We start from the raw sequence: 8,264 nt of genomic DNA on the forward strand, positions 1-8,264 counted from the left end.
ATTAGATATAAAGGATATGTAATTTTGTTTTCATGTAAATAAGTCATGAATGATTACTCATATTTTTGTAATTTTATGAGATATTTCATGCTAGTTGCCAAATGATGGTTCCCACATGTGTTAGGTGACTCACATGGGCTGCTAAGAGCTGATCATTGGAGTGTATATACCAATAGTACATACATCTAAAAGCTGTGTATTGTACGAGTACGAATACGGGTGCATACGAGTAGAATTGTTGATGAAACTGAACGAGGATGTAATTGTAAGCATTTTTGTTAAGTAGAAGTACTTTGATATGTGTCTTGAATTCTTTCAAAAGTGTAAGAATACATATCAAAACACAACATGTATATATAAAAGGACCCGTTCATATACATTATAAACGATTCACAATAGTTGATTACATCACGAGGTATTTGACCTCTATATGATACATTTTACAAACATTGCATTCGTTTTTAAAAGACAAACTTTCTTTACAACGAAAGTTGACGGCATGCACACCATTTCATAATACATCCAACTATAATTGACATAATAATAATCTTGATGAACTCAATGACTCGAATGCAACGTCTTTCAAAATATGCCATGAATGACTCCAAGTAATATCCTTAAAATGAGCTAATGCACATCGGAAGATTTCTTTAATACCTGAGAATAAACATGGTTTAAAGTGTCAACCAAAAGGTTGGTGAGTTCATAGGTTTATCATAACAATCATTTCAATATATTAATAGACCACAAGATTTCCGTTTATAAATATATGTACACTCGCAAGTGTATAAAAGTATTCTATAAGTTGTAGGCACCCGGTAACAAGCCTTAACGTTCATGTTTTACCCTCTGAAGTACACCAGATCAGGTGTGTTTAAAATAACCTCGAAGTACTAAAGCATCCCATAGTCAGATGGAGTTTGTCAGGCCCAATAGATCTATCTTTAGGATTTGCGCCTACCGTACATAGACAAGTAGTTTAATGTTACCAAGCTAAGGGTATATTTCTGGTTTTAAACCCACGTAGAATTAGTTTTAGTACTTGTGCCTATTTCGTAAAATATTTATAAAAACAGCGCATGTATTCTCAGTCCCAAAAATATATATAAAAGGGAGCAAATGAAACTCATCATACTGTATTTCGTAGTAAAAATACATATAACGTCATTTAACAAGTGCAAAGTTGGCCTCGGATTCACGAACCTATATTAATTATATATATTTATATGTTGGTCAATATTTGTCTAACAATTTTTGGTCAAGTCATAGTGTACCACAATCCTAATGCTCGAGACTAATATGCAAAGGTCAACAAAAGTCAACTTGACCCAAAATGACTTCTAAAATTTATACGTGTTTATTATATAACTTAACTATAGTCGTTTTATATATTTAAATATATTTATTAGATTTTATAATAATAAAAGTCATTTATTAATAAAAATTTATATTAACGTTTATATATGATAAAATATACTTTTATATATCTTAAGTAGTAAAATTTATAAAGTTCACTTAATATCGTAAAACTATAGTGGTAAGTATTATTAATGTAATTATATTACGCGTGGTGAAAAATATCTTTGTATCCCCTATTTATTTGATAAAATAATATTGATCATAATAATAATAAGTAAAAGTTGTATTATTTTGTAATAATAATTATTATTATTCTATAAAAAAATATTTATATTTACTAAAAATGGTATTATGATAAAATGATAATACTAACATAATAGTAATAATGATATTTTATAATAACAATGATATTTCTATTAAAATAATAACGACGATAGTAATAATAATCATTTTAACAATAATACTAAAATTCAGTTGACTATAACTTCTAATCCGTTCATCGAATCCATTCGATATCTAAATGAAAAGTTCTTAATTTTTCGCTAGCTTTCCAAGGACATGCATATCATATACCCTATCTCAGTAGCATATGTATCTAATTCAGGATTCAACAAACCTATCTAAGGACAATATCGAATGTACAAGCATGCATAATCCTATATGCTCGAGCACTAGTCAGGGATACACTATTGATATATAAAAGTTAAGTTATGAGTGCTCACGTATCAATATTGAGATTCAATATTGCAGAAAAGTACGTAGACGCAACGGAGATGATAAACACTAGATTGACCTCACGAGCATACCCATGAACCATACCCATCACCTCCATAGCTATAACCCATAATTTCCTTAGCTTCGACTCATTCAAAAAACTATTTTGAAATCACTCGGACATCACTCCGTCGTAATATTTTATGTATACTAATAATATCTTGAAATAATACAGAGCAAATATATATATATATATATATATATATATATATATATATATATATATATATATATATATATATATATATATATAATCGATTGAGAGAGTTTAGAGAAATATATTTTCAAGTTTCTATGAAATAATGAAATCTATTGAATTCTATTTATAATAGATTTTTGAATTATTAAAGTGAATTATTAAAGTATGAATTATTAAAGTGAATTATTAAAGTATGAATTATTAAAGTGAATTATTAAAGTATGAATTATTAAAGTGAATTATTAAAGTATGAATTATTAAAGTGAATTATTAAAGTATGAATTATTAAAGTGAATTATTAAAGTATGAATTATTAAAGTGAATTATTAAAGTATGAATTATTAAAGTGAATTATTAAAGTTAAAGTAAAGTAAAAGTAAAGTAAAGGTAAAGTTAAAGTATAGTAAAAGTATAAAAACTATGTATGTATAATACGCGTATAAATATATATAATATTAATTTAAATCGTTATATATATTTAATGAAATAAAATATAAATATCGTTATATTTATTATTCTGGTTAAGTAATGAGTTGTCAAAAGTGATTCTAGATATTTATAAAAGTTATATACGTTTTAATAATAAAGTTCTTTTTAAACTGAAAACGTTTTTGTACGTTTGAAAATAGATTAATAGAATATTATGGAAACCAATTCTCCACTAGCTTTTGTCTAACTTTCGTAAATGACACTTTTTATTTTTATTTATAAATAGCTTTACAAATTATTCCGAATATCGTTAAGAGGAATAGATTTTCTCAAATCATAGTGGACCTCTCAACAGAGACTTGTAATCATAATTCAATGTTTCTGATAATTCAATCATTTAATATATTTTTTTTAATTTCGTCGATAATCATATTGAAACAAATACGTTCATATAAAGCATTATACGTTTAAATACTTTGTTGACATTTTCAATTTATAACATATACACATATACATACATATTCATATATGTTCATTTAATGGTTCGTGAATCATTGGAATTTGGTCGAGGTTTAAATGATTGTATAAACATAGTTTAAAATCCTTGAGATTTAACTTAACAAACATTGCTTATCGTGTCAGAATAATATAAAGATAAAGTTTAAATTTAGTCGGAAATTTCCGGGTCGTCACAGTACCTACCCGTTAAAGAAATTTTGTCCCCGAAATTTGATAGAGGTCGTTATGGCTAACAATGAGAATGTTATTATGACGTAACGATTATGAAGTTTTATCATGTCTAAGAAGTATGGATAAAATAATTCGATTACTCAAAGCGTATGAGGGAAGTTATCGTAAATGAAGGAAATAAGATTATAGTGATTCGTCATATCTTTTGACGTCATCACAATTGATCTCCGAATTTAAAGAAAATCTTTGTAATCTATGTTGGATTTGATGCTTCGGTGATTAAGGAGATTATGATTCTCTTCGAATTAATACGATAATCCATCTTGATTTCTCTGTCGGGTATTTCACTATAAATCCACCTCCTTCGTTTCCTTACAACTCACACCTTCTATTCTTTCTCCCTCAACTCATATTTTAAAGTATTTGTCAATATGCTTCATCCAGTACTGATTCTCGATATACTCCTCACTTTCATATCTGTCATTCTTCTTTTTCATCTGCCTCCGGAAGAATCTATTTACTTCTACTATACTCTCGGTTTTATAGTTTTTTAGTTCTTCCGTGTCTTTATATTGCTATATGCATCGATATATACGGTTTATAATTTTTGGGTGGTTGTTGGGTTTTATATCTTCCCTTATATTTCAAAGCCCCTGCTTTTGTCTTCTATAATAATTGACATCCATAGTTAATGCTCCCTTCTATTTGCTGCAATTTATACTCCAATTTCTATTTTGTAGTTTTGTCCTTTCGTTTCTTCTTCTTGCGATTAAGCAACATTTGTAATGGTCCAGTATTCGCAGATATGAATTTCAGAATGAACATAGTTAATGTTCTAAGAAGGAAATGGTAATGGCACGATCTTGATTTGTTAATTTACCAGAATACCCTGAAAAGACCGAATCATCAAGAAAATATATTCTTGATATTTTTAGAGATTAAATAGAATACAAGAGTCGTGTAACATGGAACATGATGACGGCATGGTCTGTGAATCGTCATGTCCCATTAGAAACTCAGCATGACTTACTATAATATAATCACGTTGATCAAGTGTCATCATATTATACTAACTCATGCTTCAGTTCCCAACACTACTTCAAAACATTCATAATTTAAACTCGAAAGTTTATAGAATATATAAACTAATATTTTCTTATATGATGTAACACTGATAGCGCAAAGAGATAAATGACTTCAGATATGATTAGTTGTGAAAATATCTTCAGAAATATCGCGGATATTTATAATGAAAGATATGATAATATCTTAGAATTTCTAATATTGATGGATGATGATGAAGATTTGTCTGTAAAGGTTTAGAATAAAGAGTAACGTATTCGTTAATGACTTTAGCAGTCACTGAATCGTTTGGATTCTTTGAAGGCAGATTTAGTCTTTGTGATTTGTCCACAGCCTCCTTCATAGTCTGTTCAATCCGTTTTCCAGTTCCAAACCTTCTCTTTTTCTCAGCTTTACCACCTTACTATTCTTTGTCATCAAACTTTTTACTGTTAAGATCGTTTACAGTTTTTGATGCTTCGTCAGCATTTCAAGAACTAGTTTGCAGTTCAAAATATTTTTCAAAACTTCACATTCAAAGTATGTAAGTCCAGGAGATAGAAGTTTTACGTACACATATAACTGTTGGTGTAGACATGCTGCGAGATTTCAAAATACTGATTACTGTTTTTCGATGATTCGTATGACAATTCTCGTTACAAGATGCGAATGAGTAAATGATGTGATTTCAATAAATATAATGATTTTTCGAAAAGTCAAAGATAATTGAAGTTGTTGGTAAGTTTATTGCTAATGTGGCGAGATATGAAAGGTCCACAGTAATGATGATGAAAGGGCAACGTATCTATCGAGATTATAATAAGACTAGTCCGACTGAAAAGTCGAAGTTGACTTGCTGGAGCTGTGACAAAACTGTCTACTTTGAAAAGGAATTAAAAAGTCATTTTAGCTAATAAATGCCAAAGGGTCTGACACGGATACGCGTCGAACTATGACTTTGGCTTCGAGAGCTTTTTAGGTACATAAATGTGGGTAATATGTGGTTGGATCATCATCTCGATTGTTCATTGTTTGAAGTGTCTTCAAAAACTTCGAAGAGTTTGAACACAGTTTGTAATCGTTAATATACATATGATGTTCTAACACAGTTTTGAAGTCGAAGTATAGCTTTGAAAGATGTAGGAATCTAAGAGTGATGTCTTCTGTTAAATCATGACTTGGATTTTGATTTGTCAAAATCAGAATGCGTAATCAAATTTGGGTGAGAATGGTTGTTTTGATTACTATACAAGAATGTATATTGTTGTGAGATTTTGGGAGTATAGTTGATGATTTGCTTAATCAGATTCGAAAAATGTAACATATTAATTGTGAATTTATATATCTCTCGGGTATTACCTACCCGTTAAAAAAAAATTTCACAATTAATATTTTGTACAATAGAATTTTATTACAGTCTTTATGAAAATATATATGTGCATATTTTCTTCAGATGTAACATAGATTTAATGAGTTAATATTAAATTAAACTCATTTGATTTACGGTTGAAACTAGAACTGAATAATCCCTAAAGACTTTAGAAATTACATAACTTTTACGAAGTATTTATTCAATAAAATTGAAATTATGAATTAATACTTCGTTATTTGTTGGTGTTTGTAACCCTTGCACCATATTCTCTAAAGCCACTACTCGAGCGCGAAGCGTGTTGACTTCTTCTATTACACCGGGGTGATTGTTGGTTTGGACGAGCGGATAAATAAAATCTAGAATTTGATGTAGTATATAATCATGACGAGATACTCTGGAAATGAGAGAGAAAATGGTGTTTCGGACCGGTTCGTCGGTAAGTGCTTCAGGTTCTTCGCCAAGAGGGCAATGTGGTGGATGGAAGGAATCACCTTCTTCTTGTCTCCAATTATTGAGGAGGCTACGGACCTATCCCCAATTCATCCAGAATAGATGATGGCTAATTGGTTGATCCATTCCGGTCACACTGGTTTCGGAGCTTGAGTGGGATTCCATATCGGAATTCGAGGGACTTGAACTAGTGACGAATTCCATTTCGATCGATTGAATAAAGGATTTTTCGATATGAAATGATTTTTTGGCTATCGGGTGGTATTCTAATTACATAGAATATCTATATATATAGCGCAAAAGATTTCGTAGATTACGGAGGAATTTACGAGATATGTCAGGCAAAGTTTACAGTAACAGATACGTAAGATATGGATTAGCAGATACGCTAAGATATGAATTTTGTCTATACACTATTCATGCAATCAATGCAGTAAGACGTGTCTAGACTAAGAATGATAAGCAGGCAATTTATGACAAAAAATGATAAGCAAAACTTTTGACATGCAGACACGGTCGAAGTCCAGGCTCACTAATGCATCCTAACGACTATCAGTTAGACACAATAATGTTCGCTAAGACCACCGCTCTGATACCAACTAAAAGGATCCGTTTATATACATTATAAAGGATTCACAATAGTTGATTACATCGCGAGGTATTTGACCTCTATATGATACATTTTACAAACATTACTTTCGTTTTTAAAAGACAAACTTTCTTTACAACGAAAGTTGACGGCATGCACACCATTTCATAATACATCCAACTATAATTGACATAATAATAATCTTGATGAACTCAATGACTCGAATGCAACGTCTTTCAAAATATGCCATGAATGACTCCAAGTAATATCCTTAAAATGAGCTAATGCACATCGGAAGATTTCTTTAATACCTGAGAATAAACATGCTTTAAAGTGTCAACCAAAAGGTTGGTGAGTTCATACGTTTATCATAACAATCATTTCAATATATTAATAGACCACAAGATTTCTGTTTATAAATATATGTACACTCGTAAGTGTATAAAAGTATTCTATAAGTTGTAGGCACCCGGTAACAAGCCTTAACGTTCATGTTTTACCCTCTGAAGTACACCAGATCAGGTGTGTTTAAAATAACCTCGAAGTACTAAAGCATCCCATAGTCAGGATGGGGTTTGTCAGGCCCAATAGATCTATCTTTAGAATTCGCGCCTACCGTACATAGACAAGTAGTTTAATGTTATCAAGCTAAGGGTATATTTCTGGTTTAAACCCACATAGAATTAGTTTTAGTACTTGTGCCTATTTCGTAAAACATTTATAAAAACAACGCATGTATTCTCAGTCCCAAAAATATATATAAAAGGGAGCAAATGAAACTCACCATACTGTATGTAACAGACTGAAACCCGGGCTAGTTGTAAGTTGCCTATTTTTCCCTTAGGGTTTATGCTTAGTCTTAAGTGCTTTTATTTTAATTATTTTATTAGTGCTTTATTATAATTGTGTTGTGACCAGTTTGTGACAAGGGTCCCAGAACAGGTTTGTTTATTTAATTTGGACCTCGTTTGGGCTACCTAATCTTGTGCGAAAGATTTTAGATAACTGGTAAATACCCGTGTGTGATGGGGTATTATTTTTTTACACATAAGAGTGTAATATCTGGATGTTTCCATCCATTTCACCTAATTTCCCAAAACTAGAACGTACCTAAACTCTTTCACTCTCAAAACCCTAATCAAATCCAAGTAAGAAATTGGATCAAGTAGCTTAAGTGACTAATTTCTTGTATCCTTGTGATCATCTAATCAGGTTTGTTTACTTGAATCCTTGCTTTGATTCTTGATTAATTGAGTTTTTGTGTTCTTGAATAAAAGTGTGATTTTAAGCTTGAATCTTCATTTTTGGTGTTTGTTATGCTTAATTGATGTTAGAAATAG

The sequence above is a fragment of the Rutidosis leptorrhynchoides genome, chromosome 10, assembly GCF_046630445.1.
Source record: "Rutidosis leptorrhynchoides isolate AG116_Rl617_1_P2 chromosome 10, CSIRO_AGI_Rlap_v1, whole genome shotgun sequence".
Lineage (NCBI taxonomy): Eukaryota > Viridiplantae > Streptophyta > Magnoliopsida > Asterales > Asteraceae > Rutidosis > Rutidosis leptorrhynchoides.